This window comes from Lissotriton vulgaris, chromosome 11 (genome assembly GCF_964263255.1).
Source record: "Lissotriton vulgaris chromosome 11, aLisVul1.2, whole genome shotgun sequence".
Taxonomy (NCBI): domain Eukaryota; kingdom Metazoa; phylum Chordata; class Amphibia; order Caudata; family Salamandridae; genus Lissotriton; species Lissotriton vulgaris.
In genome coordinates this window covers 331915662-331933782 of record NC_141699.1, presented here as the reverse complement: position 1 = coordinate 331933782, position 18121 = coordinate 331915662, and positions in this window count along the sequence as shown.

The window sequence follows — 18121 nt, the reverse complement described above, 5'->3', positions numbered from 1 at the left end:
CCTTTAGGAACCAAGTCTAAGAACGTACGAAGATATTAGGGTGGATTATTTACGGACGGTGCGTGTAAGTAGTAGTTAGTTGATGGCCTTCCCGCGCTGGGGTGCTTGCTAGTAAGGGCATACATTCGGATATTATGAATACGCTTGTTCTCGAAGAAAGGACATCCTCTTTTGAGAAGTGTGGACATTCAGTGTATGAAAGTGATTTTGTGACGGTGAGAAAAAAAGAAATTTTACATGGCCAATGTGTCCCCTGCGTGTACCCCAACGTTTAGTGTATGTGCATGTCACCCATGCATTTTCCCTCTATGGCCTGCAATAATAATGCCTCTGCATTTACGTCCCACATTATGATGTCAGTTACCCAGTCTTCCATGAAAGAAACGTTAATTCTGCACTGAGGTCCATGAGGCCCATGTGTTTGCATTGTGCACTTTTAAAATAGAGAAGAACCCATGTTGTGGCTCAGCCAGAGCCAGTCTCCGAATTAAGGTTTCATGGCTCCAGACACTCTGAGAGCTGCAGCTACGTATCCCTGACCTCGCATACTTTTGGCTAAGCCGAGAGGGGCCCAGCCCGGGGTGCCAAGACAGTATTTAGCACAACAGTTATCTGCTTGCTCTACAGAATCGCATTCCTGCCTGGTGAAGAAGGTAAACAGAACCCATCTGCAGAGATAGGGCCTAGCCTTTCTGTCTCCGTTTAAGTGATTTGCAGAGCTCGCGTCCATAGAAAGCCCACGGCCCCCATACAATGAACGAAGAAATATATGCCCACACCGGCTCTTGGTGATGAGCGACCTTTGCTTCAGATAATACATCCCCGGACCTAAGATATCAGATAATACCAGATGTGCAGGTCGCCCTGACACTGAAGGCCTCCCTACCAGACCGAAAGTCAGCTCCCCAGTTACACGTCAGTTGCACGTCATGATCAAGTTGCGCACACAAGTAGGGCAAAGGTTCCAGCTGGCCATGCAACCCCCCTCCATGTATCCACCCACCTATGACTCACCTATGACTCCTCAAGTGAACGCCCTCATGCACGCCCACATGTTTCTTATCTCTCTTTCTCTTGCTCTGCCTGGAGCGCTCCTCCTCTATGCAATTGAATGTATAAATATTGTACTCTGTGAATAAAGTTTAGAAGACCCTTCCTGAACCTTAGTGGTGATGGAACCGATTCTCCCCTAACTCGAGTTATTGAGATAAAGCCCTTTTGAATCGGACACCACGGACTCTGCCTCTCATTTTATGCATGACCCTTTGTTTAAGTATAGAAATTATGACAGGGTAATATTTTATTTACCACATAAATCTGGCGCCCGAATAGGTACAAATCCCCTTCCCCACGCGCCGGAGATGTAGGTCCAGCCCTTGCCCCCTACTACAGCCGTGACGGACTTCAAAGTATACCCGCCAGCGGGACTTCCCGCTTACTCCCTCAGGCCCACGGAGGAGGACGGACTGCGACCAGGCATCCACACGAGGCGGTGAGGATCGTGGATCATCCCAACCAGAGCCCAACCCGTGAGAGAGCAAGGTCCGAGGTTTCCAGAGGTCCACCTGTTCCGCGCATGCGCAGTATCAAGTTTCCGAGGCCTTCAAGTTCTGCTTCCCGGTGAGTACCACTATTGGGAACGCATAAAGTTAAAGACGGGTTCATTTATTTGAACGCGGTAAAGACGTGTCCGTTCACACGAGCACGGTAAAAACGGGTCCATTTCGGTGGGCACGGTAAAGATGTGTCTCTTTATGAGACCGGTATGGTTGTGCTGTATTCCAGTGCATAAAGTTAACTGTTTTCAAGTACATGTTTAACTCCATGTATAGTTAGACTGTATCTGTTTTAGTGTTTTAGTGTTTTAGTGTTAATGATTGTTTCAGTCAGACTATTTTGGTGTGTATTGTGTTTACATTACGTTGGTTTCAACATGCCACTGTTTTCAAAGTTACGTCAGATAGGGACCAGGAAAGGTATATTAGAAGAGTCAGTTAGCATCCCGCCTAGAGACACACCTGGTCATTTTATGTATAATAAGCACGGGCTAGATGCCATATTGTTTTTAGACTTATGGGTAGATTACACAAAGGATTTAGAGGAGAAGTACAGATGGCCTGCCTCGGGAACATGGGATTCTGAATGCATTATGAGAGTAGAGGAAGCGCTATGGAAAAAGAAATCAAGACCCTCTCAGAAAGATGCCATTGAGTTATGGCGCAAAGAAGCACATAGGAGAACAGAGAAAGAATTCAACAAAGCAGAGAGAACTAAACAAGCAGCGGAAAAAGACAAAGAAAAAGAACTGCGGGAGGAGGAGGAACGGGTCAAAGCAGAACAGGCTGATAGAGAAAGAAATGCCGTTGTTACTGGTATTTATCCCGTCCTCTCAGAGGAACTAGCTAGAGTGACCCCCTCAGAAACACCCCGTAGGTCGCGTACGCCACCACCTGTACCCTATAGAGTATGTAGAATAAAGCCGACAGCATCCGAGGCGTTTATTTCTCATATCTAGAAGGGTCCCCACCGGACTACGCAAACGCAGATTTCCCTCCGCCCCCATCAGCGGATCAGCTCCAACAGCTCCAGCAGCTCGTGAAAGACGACGTAGGGCCCGGGCCGTAGGAGGAGGGGGGCCGACGCCTACTATAGATGTAGCAATCCCTCACTGTATATACGATCCAGAACCAGGAAAGGGCTCAATGCTCGTGATTTCACTAAGACTAAGACAGGCCGTCGAATATTTGGACAAATTACCAGACATGAAAGGCCACCTAGATAAAATTTACCGTTTCATTAGGACGGGGGAGGGACCCGAGACTATAGCACAGGCCATGCAACACAGAAAGGTGGGGGTTAAGAACCACATCCTCCGTTTTATTATTAACTGCCTGATCAGGGAACAAGACGAAGGAGACGGGGATGTAAAGCCTGGTTTGATAGAATGGAGTGATAACATAGATGCCGGTCGGCATGATAAACAGGGACAGACAGATAGCATGATGAAGAAAATACGAAAGGAAATATTAGCAACACACAAAGTAGAGTCTGACGAGAAGAGTGAGTCATCAACGGAAGAGGTAGACGAGGCAAAGGACAAAATGAATTATGTAGGCAATGAACGACGGTTTGACAGGCCCAAGTGCCTCGACTACCGTAAACAGGGGCCGACTATAAAAGAAAGATATTCCCTTGAAAATCTATTCCAAGCTACTGAAAAAGCCCTGAAACGACGGATAGAGAGCGAGTGATCTCACACCCCACACGAAATGGAGTTGGCCCGGTCAGCCACCCAGTGGGTGTCCAATTCCAATATATATAGCAATGATATAGTGGCCCAGACTTTCTTGAGCCTCCCGCCGAACGAACAGCGTTTGGCTGGTATTTACATGGTTCAACATTTAATAACGTTGTATGAGAATCAATATTCCGATCCCGGTCAATTGTATAAATTACTGGACGACATACTTCTAGACAGATGGACAGGCCTGGGTACTGAATTAATTAACGTCATCCTAGATCAATGACATAAGTACTTAAATTGTCTGACCACATGCATGCTTCCCGCCCCACACCATGACAGAAAGCACCTATACATAGACAGACAGAACCCCCTACGAGAGGTACATCCCGTCAAAAATGCAAACGGTGAGCTTCAACTGGTGTATGTTTACACCCCCTTGACGAAATTAGAAATACTGGAAATGAAAAAGATGTTGCCCTGCCATGATAAAGACCCGGGGGGGTTTCACCGAGAATTAAAAGACATTCTCCGCATCGGAGATTATACGTACGCTGACATTCTGAAACTATTGAAAGTACTGTTGCCTGCAGGCATTTATGAAAAGCTTAAGGAAAAAGACTGGGAAGTGGACGAGAAAAAGTTAAGCTGGGAAGCATTGGAAACAGAGGATAAAGCCAGGCATCCGGGGGTTGGTCTTGGGGACAAAGCTAAAGAACTACCTGAGCTCCTAATACAGGTTTTGCCGAGACTATTGATTACTAAAAAGGAAGACTGGGATGCTATTTCAGCCTGTAAACAAAAACAAGAAGAGGACACAAGTGATTTCTATTCTAGATTCGAGAAATGCTTTGCTATTAATAGTGGCCTTAAGCCCGGTAGCGAATCATATCCACATCTTTTCGTGAGCAAATTAGTAGAGAATTCCCTACCCCAGATCAAGAATAGAGTACTGAACGTTGAGAGTACTTGGCAAGCAAACAGCCCTTCACAAATGTTGCAGATGCTACAATATCACCAGAACAGGATTAGAGAAGAGCAGGATCAGGAAAAGAGACGCATGAAAGAGACAAAAATGAAGGTGCTGGTTGCCCAAACGGTACCGGCAAACACGAACAAAAATGGCACGACACCTGTCAAGGGGAACTGTAATTATTGCAAACAACCAGGTCACTATGTAAAGGAATGTGCTGTCCTGAAACACAATATAGCTACAGGCAAGACAAAAGAACGACCACACATTCCTAGGCAAAATAATACGCAAAATAGCACCCAACAGAGCACACAACAGACAATAGCGACATTTCCACCCCCACCACCGCCTGTTCATGCCACATCACAAATGTATCAGTACACACAGTCAGACTATCCAGAATATCAATCATTCTCATGAAACAGCCTTGAGAGGGAAGTTGGCTTGCCCCTTATTGAGGTTCCTGTCGATCAAGAGGGTCCGTATGTACATAGTCGTGTACTGGGACAGGACAGAAAGTTTCTGATTGACACAGGGGCGAGCAGAACTACCATCAGCCATGACGAGGTTCCAGGGGCACCTCTCTCGGGCTCACAGAATGTTTCCCTGGGATTTTCAGGAAAGCCTATTGTTAATGAAGTATCGAAACCAGTCTCCCTCGGGGTTGGTCCACTGTCACGTACCACAGACTTGCTACTTACTAAATCATGTCCAGAAAACTTACTTGGTATAAAGACATTAAAAGAACTAGGAGCAGTTATTTGTTGTTCTCCAGAGGGAGTGTGACTGTTCTTACGTGATTTTTAGGGACATTATGTGTTGACAGATTTTGACCACAGGCTCCAGAATGTACCACAGCACCTATGGGCACAAGGTCCGACTGACGTAGGTTACATGAACATAACACCACACCATGTCACTCTCAAAGCAGGAGTAGTACTACCACGTATACGACAATACAAGTTACCACCTGATGCCGAAGTGGCCTTATTGAAAATTATTGACGAACTCATTGCACAAGGGGTGGTGGTGGAGACTGACTCGAATGTATGTAACTCACCTGTTCTTCCTATCCTTAAACGATCAGACCCTGATGCACCACCAGTTTACAGACTAGTTGTTGACCTTCGAGAATTGAATAAATGTGTAGTCCCACAATACCCAGTGGTCCCAGACATTTCTTCATTACTGACTGCTATTGATTCTGAGGCAACGTTCTTTACAGTCATTGACTTGAAGAATGCTTTCTTTAGTGTTCCAATTCATCCAGATAGCCAATATCTTTTCGGATTCAGTTTAAAAGGACGCAGTTTTAAATTCACGAGAGCACCACAAGGTTTTACAGAGAGTCCTAGCATTTACAGCCAAGCGTTAAAAAGACAGCTGGACAGTATTAATATGCCTGCCAACACTGCACTGCTCCAGTACGTAGACGACATCCTCATTACAGCACGATCAGAAACAGACTGCGAAGATGCATCACTGACGGTTTTACACTTTCTGGCAGACAAGGGGCACAAAGTGTCCCCTTCAAAGTTACAATTCTGTGCACAGCAAGTGGTGTACCTTGGACACTTGCTGTCCAAGAGGGGTAGACAGCTGACACAAGAACGTATTCAGTTAATTGCTAACCTTTCACAGCCCAAGACACAAAAGGAAGTGCGGGCCTTCATTGGCCTCACTTCTTACTGCAGGGAGTGGATTCCCCAGTATGCCTATCTAGCCAAACCGCTCATACAATTGACAACACAGGAGGCAGCGTCTTCGACTGTCCTCCCTTGGACCCAAGAACACACCTTGGCATTTGAGGAATTAAACAGAGCATTATGTCAAGCGCCAGTTTTAGTGACTCCTAGTTACAGCAAACCCTTTATGCTTTTCGTAACTGAACGGGACGGAACAGCATTATCTGTCCTCACACAAGATCAAGCATGAAAACACAAGCCTTGTGCTTATTTTTCTAGTACACTGGACCCAGTGGCCCAGGCTCTGCCTGCGTGCCTGAAATCGGTTGCAGCAACAGCCCTAGCCATAAGACAAAGTGACTCGATAGTGCTGGGACACCCCCTGACAGTACAGGTACCGCATGCAGTGGAAGTTCTCTTGAACAGGACACAGACCGTAGCGAGACTGACAGGATATGAACTGACGTTATTTCAACCACACATAGAGATCAGACGATGTAACATTCTGAACCCTGCTACACTTTTGCCCTCAAGTACAGTAGACACCGCACCACATGACTGTGTGGAAATCATGAATATAGTGACAAAACCAAGACAAGACCTGACAGATGTTGCACTTCCAGACCCTGACCTAACACTCTATGTAGATGGATCATGCATGAGAACGAGTGCAGGAGAATTAGTGGCAGCATATGCCGTGACCACTGCTACTGAAGTCATAGAGACACAAAGAATAGACATATTGTCAGCACAAGCAGCAGAGCTCATCGCTCTGACACAAGCCTGCATAAGAGCTAAGCACTTGAAAGTGAACATTTATACAGATTCACAATATGCTTTTGGCGTAGTTCATGATTTCGGAGTACTGTGGAGGGAGAGCGGTTTCCTGACCTCTCACGGGGCCAAAATTCAGCACGGCCCGCTTATTCAGGCCCTGTTGGAAGCAATACATTTACCTGCAGCCATAGCTATCCTGAAATGCAAAGCACACACCAAAGTTACAGATACCATTTCCCAGGGTAATGACCTGGCAGACCGAACTGCTAAACTTACAGCCCAGACACCAACAGACACGACAAAGACAGAGGTACCATTACTGACAAAAAATATGACAGTCAGGGATCCTTCTCAAGATGTACTCGACATACAGACACATGCCACTTCAGATGAAATAAAGAAATGAACTGAACAAGGAGGGGTCCAGACTGACCAAGGTTGGATGACTAAGGGAAAAGCCACATGGTTTCTTCCAGATTCCATGGTACAAGTAATCATAAACACAGCACATAGTCCAGCACACTTGGGAGAGAAGGCAATGTTAGACAGCTTACAGAATATCTGGTTTAACAAGCACCTGCATGCAGCAGCGAAACAAAAAGTAAGAACATGTATGATCTGTTGTCAGTTCAATCCAGGTAAAGGCATCCCGGTGGAACAAGGCGGATTTCATCCTCCTGACCACCCTTTTGAGGTCCTCCAGATGGATTATATCCAAATGGACAGATGTAGAGGTTACAAGTATGTCTTGGTAGTTGTGTGTGCACTGACTAGATGGACAGAAGCGTATCCAGTCCCAGATTACACTGCTGTGACAACCGCCAGGCAATTGGTGCGCGAATTCTTCCCTAGATACGGATTGCCCCGTGTCGTTTACTCAGACAATGGTCAGCCTTTTTCTTCTGAATTAATGAAACAAGTGTCACTTCTGTTAGGATATAACTGGAAGTTCCATTGTGTACAAGGCAGCAGGCCTTGTAGAAAGACATAATCAGACAATAAAGACGAAACTAGCAAAGATCTGTGCAGAAAAAGGCGTGGATTGGATGGTAGCCTTTCCGGTTGCCCTCTTTTACATGCGTATGGTAGCCCATTCCAACACAGGCCTATCACCATATGAAGTGGTTTTCGGTAGACCGCCGAATATGTGGGGTACGCCTATGCCTAAGAAAATAACTGATGTTGACAGTAACATGCTTACAGATTACCTGGCTTCCTTGATGTCTGCACTACTCTCTTGTCGTTCACAGGTTGCCGCCGCCTTCCCTGACAACACCCAGGTCAAGGAGCATGCCATAGCACCAGGCGATTTTGTCCTCGTCCGGAATTTTGATCGATCAAGCCCCCATGAGCCGCGTTGGAAGACGCCGAAATTAGTGTTACTGACCACGAGGACAGCCATCAAGGTCGAAGGGAGAAAAGGATGGCTCCATGCCCATCATTGCAAAAAGTACTTTGGAGACACTGGAACTTTGGTAAAGACTAAAGACATTACAGACTTTGAGCCCCCTTTGCTAGAAAAGACTCCACAGCAAGAGTACAGGTCCAAATTACGATCTAGAAAGCCAGACGACGTTTAATTGTTTAAGCCCACTAGGTGGTGAATCGGTTAAACAAGATTTCTGACATGTATAGGATCGCGGACCATAATAGCAAAAAGAGCAAAATGAAAGAAAAATACTGCAAGATATTACGTAGTAGATGTATAGTATCTTTGATTTTTCTGTCTCTTCTGTGCACCACTATAATCTGTGTCAGCTTAATACTACATGTTTTCTTTCCTCCTATTTCCTCACATATACATTCTTCCATTAATGACACCGTAGAGCATACATTTAGTGATCTGCCACCCCATGAACTGTCATATCGACTAGCCCTGCACAACAATACTTTCATTCGGATGTTGCACCGTTCTCATCAGACCAGCAATGCGACAGATTGCTGGGTATGTGGCCAACTCCCGCCTTATCAAAAGACGAAGGGAGTTCTGCCCTTCTTCCTTTTTCCGTTCTCCCACAATGGTTCGTGCGGAGCATGGTTTGCCTTAATGTCATCACTAGACAGAAAGTCCACAGTTTACCAGGGTGACTGGATATGGGGAAACTTGAATAAAGTAATGAATGAGGTATGTTATCCAGACGAAGACGGACTCCCCCAAAGGAAGGGGACCAATCTAGAAAATGAAGAGTACGAGCAAGGAAATGCTTCCCTCAGCTTTATGATTCTGAATGTTCAGCCTAAAATGCAGGTCCACCGTCTATTTCAGTCCTACCAGTAAAAGGTGATTTGTGTGTTAGAAAGAAAGGATCAGTACATATGGGACACAGCGAGTGTAATGCTGTAGTAGAGTTTAATGATAAAGGAAAGTCTTCTTTCAAAGCATCTCGCCATACCTATTTCATTTGCGGTCAGACAGCCTATGTACATCTGCCCTTGAACTGGGGTGGAACATGCTATATAGCGTTCCTGCTGCCACCCGTCTTTCTGGCCCCATCCCATTATCATTGAGATTCACGACTAGAGCATGTTAGACACAGGAGAGAGAGTGATTCCTCAGAGATTGATCAGACTGAGACAGCCTGGGAGCAATACACAGATTTCAACAAAGGATTCTTTTTCTTCATAGGTCCCGTCCAAAACAGTAAACTCATAGGCAGGTTAACAAGGACTCTGGAAGCAGTTGTGAATGAGACTGCATCTGCCCTGGCGAACTTGACCCAGGAGCAGTCTGCCATGCGACTTGTTGTTCTTCAGAACCGCCTTATTCTTGACGTCATCCTGGCAGATAGGGGCGGGGCCTGTAGAGTGATCGACTCCAGTTGCTGCGTTTTCATTCCTAATAACGCACCATCTGTGTACGCAGCAATAACAAGGCTCCACAAGATTGCTCATGATATACATCAAGACCCAGGCACATGGACTTGGTCCAGTTGGCTCTGGGGTGTAATATCGGCTTGGGGATGGAAAGTGTTGTCGTTTCTAGGAATGATACTGCTTATGATATTCGGCTGCTGTCTCTGTCTGCAGTGTGGCTCGGCCATTTGCGGCCTGTGTGCCACTGCCTGTGTTCCACATCCACGTATACAAAGGATCAAAGATGAACAAATGATGCTGTATGATCAAATATACGGTCTCATGAATATAGATGTGTCCTGAAGGGTACAGTAGGGGACAAGGAGGGAATGAGAAAAAAAGAAATTTTACATGGCCAATGTGTCCCCTGCGTGTACCCCAACGTTTAGTGTATGTGCATGTCACCCATGCATTTTCCCTCTATGGCCTGCAATAATAATGCTTCTGCATTTACGTCCCACATTATGATGTCAGTTACCCAGTCTTCCATGAAAGAAACGTTAATTCTGCACTGAGGCCCATGAGGCCCATGTGTTTGCATTGTGCACTTTTAAAATCGAGAAGAACCCATTTTGTGGCTCTGCCAGAGCCAGTCTCCGAATTAAGGTTTCATGGCTCCAGACACTCTGAGAGCTGCAGCTACGTATCCCTGACCTCGCATACTTTTGGCTAAGCCGAGAGGGGCCCAGCCCGGGGTGCCAAGACAGTATTTAGCACAATAGTTATCTGCTTGCTCTACAGAATCACATTCCTGCCTGGTGAAGAAGGTAAACAGAACCCATCTGCAGAGATAGGGCCTAGCCTTTCTGTCTCCGTTTAAGTGATTTGCAGAGCTCGCGTCCATAGAAAGCCCACGGCCCCCACACAATGAACGAAGAAATATATGCCCACACCGGCTCTTGGTGATGAGCGACCTTTGCTTCAGATAATACATCCCCGGACCTAAGATATCAGATAATACCAGACGTGCAGGTCGCCCTGACACTGAAGGCCTCCCTACCAGACCGAAAGTCAGCTCCCCAGTTACCGTCAGTTGCACGTCATGATCAAGTTGCGCACACAAGTAGGGCAAAGGTTCCAGCTGGCCATGCAACCCCCCTCCATGTATCCACCCACCTATGACTCACCTATGACTCCTCAAGTGAACGCCCTCATGCACGCCCACATGTTTCTTATCTCTCTTTCTCTTGCTCTGCCTGGAGCGCTCCTCCTCTATGCAATTGAATGTATAAATATTGTACTTTGTGAATAAAGTTTAGAAGACCCTTCCTGAACCTCAGTGGTGATGGAACCGATTCTCCCCTAACTCGAGTTATTGAAATAAAGCCCTTTTGAATCGGACACCACGGACTCTGCCTCTCATTTTATGCATGACCCTTTGTTTAAGTATAGAAATTATGACAGGGTAATATTTTATTTACCACAACGGGATGGTAAACACTCCCACTTAGGGCATGACAGCATAATCTAGCGGGAGCGGTATAGTCTTTTAAAGAATGAAGACCCTTACACTTGGGTAAAGTTTTTGAAGATATTGTACTGTATATCAGAGGCGCAACTAGAACCAAATTTCGGGGGTCAGGCTGAAGCCCTTTGAGCCCTATGGGCGTTGCGCGCCTGCTGTATATGCATGCTTCACAAATGTGTGCACTCCGGCCTCTGGTTGGAAATACACATATTTCCGTTTGTAATACGTTTCAGAAAACATACAATTCCTTCTTTGTTTCGTGGTCATGGATAAACATAAAAAATGTAATTCATTAGAGAAATATTAAAAAATAAACGCTAATGCTTAAAGCTACCAAACGCTAATGTTTAGCAACTGGGTTTCCATTATTAAAAGTCATTTGGTATGGACTTAAGTCCACTGCAGTGTAAACATTTTGATTATGTTGCTGCCCTCTACAGTGCCAAGAAACTCCGGGATACCAGCGCTTTAAAAACCTACCATAACATTTAGAGCATTATATCAGAAACCAGCACATATCCGTTCACAACTGTTTAGACTAGAGCACAGACAAATGTGTATCTTGTATGTGTGCATCATACATGTGTTCGGCTGCAGGAGAGCGCAGCGGTTCGCATGCACAGGACACACACATGCCATGTAGGGCGACAACACACAATAAGATGTAAATAAGCCACTTTGAGGCCCAGCATACTTTGATACTATGAAGCGTGATAAGAGTCTTAGGCTGCATTAGCTTGTAACTTGGTTTTAACTGTTGCCTGCCCAAGATCAGGAAGCAGGCATACCGAACCGGCACCTCCTCAACACTTCTTCTCAGCCAATAGCAACCCCCATGCCCAGCATACACAGAGAACTACACTACTATGGCACAGCACTATTAACTGCCTGCCTTCCTGCCCCTACACTGTTACCCCGCTGTGCAGCCACAGAACAGTGGCTACATTGCCCGTGTCTGCCCCACAAGACGTTGTTCCTGCCATGGAAGTTTCCCACAGCCGGGTGCAGTTAATAAATACAGGGACCTAAAGATATGTGGCATTGCAGAATAAGAACGGACGTGGTACAGGTAGGCCTTATTTATTTATTTATTTATTAGTTTTCACTTTTATATAGCGCAAACTTTACCCGCACGTATCGGAGCGCTTTAAATCAGCATGCTTATAACAAGCAAGACTAGCACTCTATATTACTGCCAACTTTGCTTCGCATAAGCAACAGCTAACCATTCACAAACAATGTTTATATACAAATTGCAAATAAATAAAAAATTAATGCAAAGCATTGTCATTTACAATGCAAGTAACTCAAACTTTAATGCTGCGAGACCTATTGCATTGTAAATGCTTGTTTTCCTTATTGTTCTGGAAAGACACAGACAACCTATCCTTCTAACTACAGACTGGGATGATTTCGCCATTTAGTTGAGGCAACATCCAGGTTATGACCTGCTAGAGAAAATGAGTCTTAGAAGTTATACAATGGCTATTCAGTGTGAAAAGTGGCCCAACGCCTTTGAGGCTCCAGTTGAACCAGATTCCCCCCAAAGGCTCTTCAACTGGAGGTGCAGTCTTACCCACTGGAGAAGAGATGGAAGACCTGGGAGTGTTCAGAGCTCCTGCTTCAAGGACATCTTCGGCTGCTGCCGGCGATGAGCAGTAGTCATGTTGTGGGCGGCACAGGGTCTGGACCTCCATGGTGCTCCTCCATTGTTTGTGGTAAGTACTTTCTGTCTCCAATGGCAGACCTGGGCTGCTACTCAAGTTCCGATGACAAAGTAGCAGCTCTGGATTCACTGTCACGCACAGTTCACATACAACAGCTCTCAGCTTCCTCCTTAGCTCCCACCTGGCATACAGGGGTTGCGTTGTGTGCACTCAAGGCATTGTCCCTCTTTAGGCTCTCACGCTATGATGGTCATATCTTCACCACAAGGGCAACGGCCTATAAGATTCAGATTGGCCCCATCTGGTATACCAGGGTCATGAGCAATGCACATGGGTGGACATCACCATGAGTGTGGCAGTACCAAGGGACCAGAATCTCACACTCCACTCTCTGAATTCACTCAGTAGGATCCCCTGACCCTCGCTCCTACCAGGCAATCTCTTTCTCCGAACAGGGTCTTCTGGAAGAAGTTGGTGTTTCAGGCAAGTGTTCTTGATTCTCCTGTGTGATATCTTCCCACTTAGCATGGGAGACTGTCAGACCCTCTCCACTCCAGTGAGACAGGTAGAAAGGCTTGTTCACCGTATCGATTACTATTAGTGAAACCACAGTATGCTGTCACCACGGCGCTCATGCAGCTTAACCTCTTGTGAAGGCAGTAGCCTTCTGCGACCCAAGGTTAACCCAAGGTTAATGCTTTGGGTGCATTTGGGTGCATTTCCCAGTATTTAGCAAGACCACAATCCATGAAACAGGCCTAGGTCATGGTGCAAATGCATGATCTGTGTTTGGGCGTGACCGAAAAATTGTTGCTAATGATCCATATATCATTGCAGCTGATTCTCTCCCTTCATAGCCATCAACCACTTCATCAGCTTATGATCTGTTTGGCCTACATACTTAGTGGTAGACAAGTAAGGACAGAACTAACAAAAGGCCCACACAATCACAAAACACTTTTTCTCAATAGTCACTCAGTTCTGTTCTCTGGTTAGTAACCTCCTACTAATAAAGGCTACCGGATGCTTTCTGCCCTTGACATCCTACTAACACCACTCCATTTCCCTTTCCACCTGACGCTTGGTTGCCTTGATGGGCTATTTTGCCTCCTGCATCCTGGCCAACACCTGTCCAGGGTGTCTCTGGTGGTCTTGCCATGAATTATTAGATATGGCATTATTATCTAGGTAGCCTACATAGAATTCGTCCAGCCCTGCAAGAACGTGGTTCACCAGGCACTGAAGAGTGGTAGGATCATTTTTCGACCCAAGCAGCATTATCTTGAACTGATACAGACCTTCTGGCATAGAAAACACAGTCTTTTCCTTGTGCCTTGGTGCCAAGGTTATCTGCCAGTAGGCACCTGTCAAATCAAGGGTGCTTAATTTCTTTGCAGCACCTAACTGACCCACATGCTGAACCGCTCTTGGAAGTGGATGGGCGCCAGTAGTCTTTGTAACCTCATTGGGGGCTTTGATAGCCCACACAGAACCGTAAGTCTGTAAAAACTTACTTGGGTAGTAAGATCTCTCAATGACCCGAGGTCCAACTACTTGGCAACTTCTATTTCAATGTGTCCCTGAACTCGGTCAGACATTCTATACATCCTACCCTTCACTGACAGACTGTTTCCTATGTCTTTGTCATACATACAGACAGGTGTCAACCCTGGAGCAAGCGAAAAAGAGTTTAGACAGCCATCCCAACACCTCTCAATACTCTCTCTGCTGCTCTGGCTTTAACTCAGGGGTTAATTGAACCCATGCCACAGTGACATCCCTCATGTCATGATGCAGTAAGTCAGGAAGAGGCTTACTGTCTCCCTCAACTTCCTCTGTCATAGCCATGATATTCACTGTGTAATCTGTCCAGAGGTAAGGCTTCAGCCTGTTAAACCTTCATTTTCCAGTTTTTGCAGAGAAAAAGACATGACATTATAGATATAATGCAGTGGAATGTTTCAGCAATTGGAGAAAATAAAAAGAAAATACATATCTGAAAGAACAGAAAGATACAAAACATATCACCAACTGATATTGTGTCGTGGGCAAAAACACCTTACACATCAATGAATAAAAATAACATAATCCACACAGAAATAACAATCAATAATCTCGCCATCAAATGTCAGTGATAACAAAAATCTAACCAATACCTTCAGGGGTGATGCCTGCTTGTGATTAAGAGTCGTGTGCTGCCTTATACCGGGAAATATAGTCTCTATATGGGCCCCATATATCAATTGGTCTGGATGAGCTGGGAAGCAGAGTACTGAACTCCTCATAGTTGGTATTGCAGAACGTCATGCTGTTCAACCAGGAACGTAGTGTGGGGGCACGCCTGCCACCCCACAACAGTGCAATCCCCCGCTTGGCCAGCAGGAAGCCCAGTGCAGTAAGCTTCCGGACCATCCTGGGAAAGTTGACCGAGAAGAGCAATCTCGGGAGTGGGCTGAAGCTGCATGGATAGAATGTCGCCTAATGTGGAGTGCACGCTCAACCAGTACTGGTGGATCTTAGGACAGGTCCAGGTGAGATGAGCAAAGTCAGCAAAGGGAGCCGAACATTTCTGACAATGGTGTCGTCTGGAGTTGTCAATTCTATGAGAATGGGCGGGTGTAAAGTACATCCGACGAAGGAATTTGAAATGAAGTAATTTATGTCAACAGTTCAAGGAGATGTCACTGGTGGCTTTACAACAATGCTCCCACTGGTCGTCTGAAATCGGTCCACCCAAGTCAACTTCCCATGCCGCCCGAACCCTGGAGTCGTCTACGGGCCTGAGAGTTCCACACTGTCGATAAAGTTTAGGAATTAGGTGTGCCCCATCAGGGCTCTATATCAATAGAGTGAGGGGGGAAGTCTCGACCGGGACCGTAGGAAAGGATGGGAACCTGGCCCTCAGAGCAGAGCGCACTCGGGTCAGAATGAACGTGTCCATAAAAGAACGTTCACTAAAGCGAGCCTCTTCTGATATTGAGAATGCATGCCCGTCTGGGAACAATTCTCCGAGACTGTACACATGGAATTTCTCCAGGGTGCGCTTGACCAATGTTTCCCCGGTAATCGAAAGAAGGGAGGAATTGGGTAAGGGTAAAGCGGGGGAATATAATAAGTCCAGCCCTAGGAGTCTGCGTAACCTGCACCCGGCCCAGCAAGTGGTGGAGACCGTCTGAACATCCTGGGGGTCCCGAGGGAAACCTGTGGGGAGTAGTATGAGAAGTTGCTGCGGGAGTACCAGATCCGCCTCTGGCTTTAAATATGGAATGCGCGCATCCGGGTGGAACCAGGCGTAGGCATAACAGCACTGTGCCACCAAATAATACAGATAAAAATCTGGGACTCCAAGACCGCCTCTGTCCATTGGCAGGGTCAGAATCTTCCAGCTGACCCGAGGCGTCTTGTCTCCCCAAACCAGGCGTAGCAATACAGAGCGAAGTTGCGAAAAGAAGGCTTAGGTGAGGGGAATGGGAATGTTGTTAAAATATTACAAAAATCGGGGCAGGATCACCATTTTAATAATAGCAACTCTGCCTGCCATGGACAGGGGCAGCCGTAACCACCTCATAACCTGCAACTCTAATATGCCAATTGCTCTGCCATAGTTCAGGCGGATCATTGAGGCGGTGTCTAGGTGAACATGAACTCCAAAGTATCTGACCGAATCATCGCACCATTCCATTCGAAATTCATATTGCCAAGGCTTAGTGCCAGCCGTAAGGGGGAAAATAACTTATTTGTGCCAATTAATATTGAGCCCGGAAAACTCACCAAACCGGACGATTTCTCGAATTAAGGGGGTCAAGTTGACCTGGAGCATTGGAACATAAAGAACGGTGTCGTCTGCATACATAGATAACAACAGAGGACCAGTGCGGAACTGCAACCCGCGTTGGAGGTGATTTTCCTGAAATTGTCTAGCTAAAGGGTCCATGGCCAAAATAAAAAGAAGAGGGGATAAGGGGCAGCCCTGTCTCGTGCCGCGTGACAAAGTAAAAGGCTCGGACAGAGTGCCATTGAGGCTAAGGCAAGCCAAGGGTTTAGTATATAATAAAGCCACTATCGCAACAAAACACTCCGGCATGCCCATACGGCGCATGACAGAAAGGAAAAAAAGCCATTCAAGAGAATCGAACGCCTTCTCTGCGTCTAGCAAAAAAGCAGCAGCGGGGGTAGAAGGCTCAATTCTGTGTAGAACTGTGAACAATGTCAGAAGATTGAGAGAAGTGGACCGACGTGGAACGAAGCCAGATTGTACCGGGGAGATAATGAATTCCATCAATAATGACAGCCTGATGGCTATGACCTTGGCCAGGATTTCATAATCCAAATTCAACAGGGATAGCGGCCTGTAAGAGCCACAAAGCACGGGATCTTTCCCGGGTTTAGGCAAGAGGATGATCACTGCCTCACGGAACGTTGGGGGGAGGATACCCGCTTCTAGAGCCTGGGCGTAAACTTCCACCAGACACGGTACCAATATGTCCTTATAAGCCTTATAAAAGTCAGCCGAAAAGCCATTAAGACCAGGAGCCGAAGCTTGCGCAGAGAGTCAATAGCCTCAACCACACTATCGGGGGTGATGGGAGTGAAAAGGAAATCCTGCATATAACGTTCCAGGTAAACCAGGGCCACGTCGGATAAATAAGATTCTTGATTGCCGGTATCTCCGGACAGATGGGAAGTGTAAAGGGATCTGTAATAGTAGAGAAACAACTCACACACATCTGGGGTGGAATGCAACGTGGAGCCGCCAGGCCCGGCCATTGAGGTGATATACGTGGGGCCTCGGGTGGGGCGTAGAGTGTTAGCCAGGAGTTTACCCGGGGGTTCACCCTCTCCATATCGACGCGCAACGCTGTTTTTTTAAATAAAAAATAGCTCCCTATCGGCCGCGTCTCTGAACTCCATGCATAGCTCAAGGCGGTGCACTCTAAGGGAGTCGGTGGGAACATCAAGCAATTCTCAATCCACAGCCGCGATATCCCTCTCAAGACGATCCAAAGTAGAGCGCAGATCGCGCAGGACACCCGCATGCTTCGAGATGCAAACTCCACGGATATATGCCTTAAAGCCCTCCCATAAGACACCCCATGTATCGACAGAACTGGTGTTCCATTCAAAATAATCTTCAATTGCCTGACAGACTTCTTCGTTAAAAACGGGGTCCATCAAGGCGCGGCCAGGAAATCGCCACTGCCTCTCAAAACCACCAGCTCGGGGAATGCGTAATTGCAGGACCACCGGGGATTGATCAGATAAAGTGCGGGGGAGAGTCATGATTGTCTCGATCCAGCCCACAACCCCAGGGGGAACTAAGGCTTCAGCCTGTTCACATGAAACACCCTAATGGGTTCCCTTGTGGCACCTGTGTCCACCAAGTACTCTACCAAGTAGTTTACCTAAAAGACCTTCTTAACTACTCGTATGGCCCAAATAGGCTTTAGCACCAACACC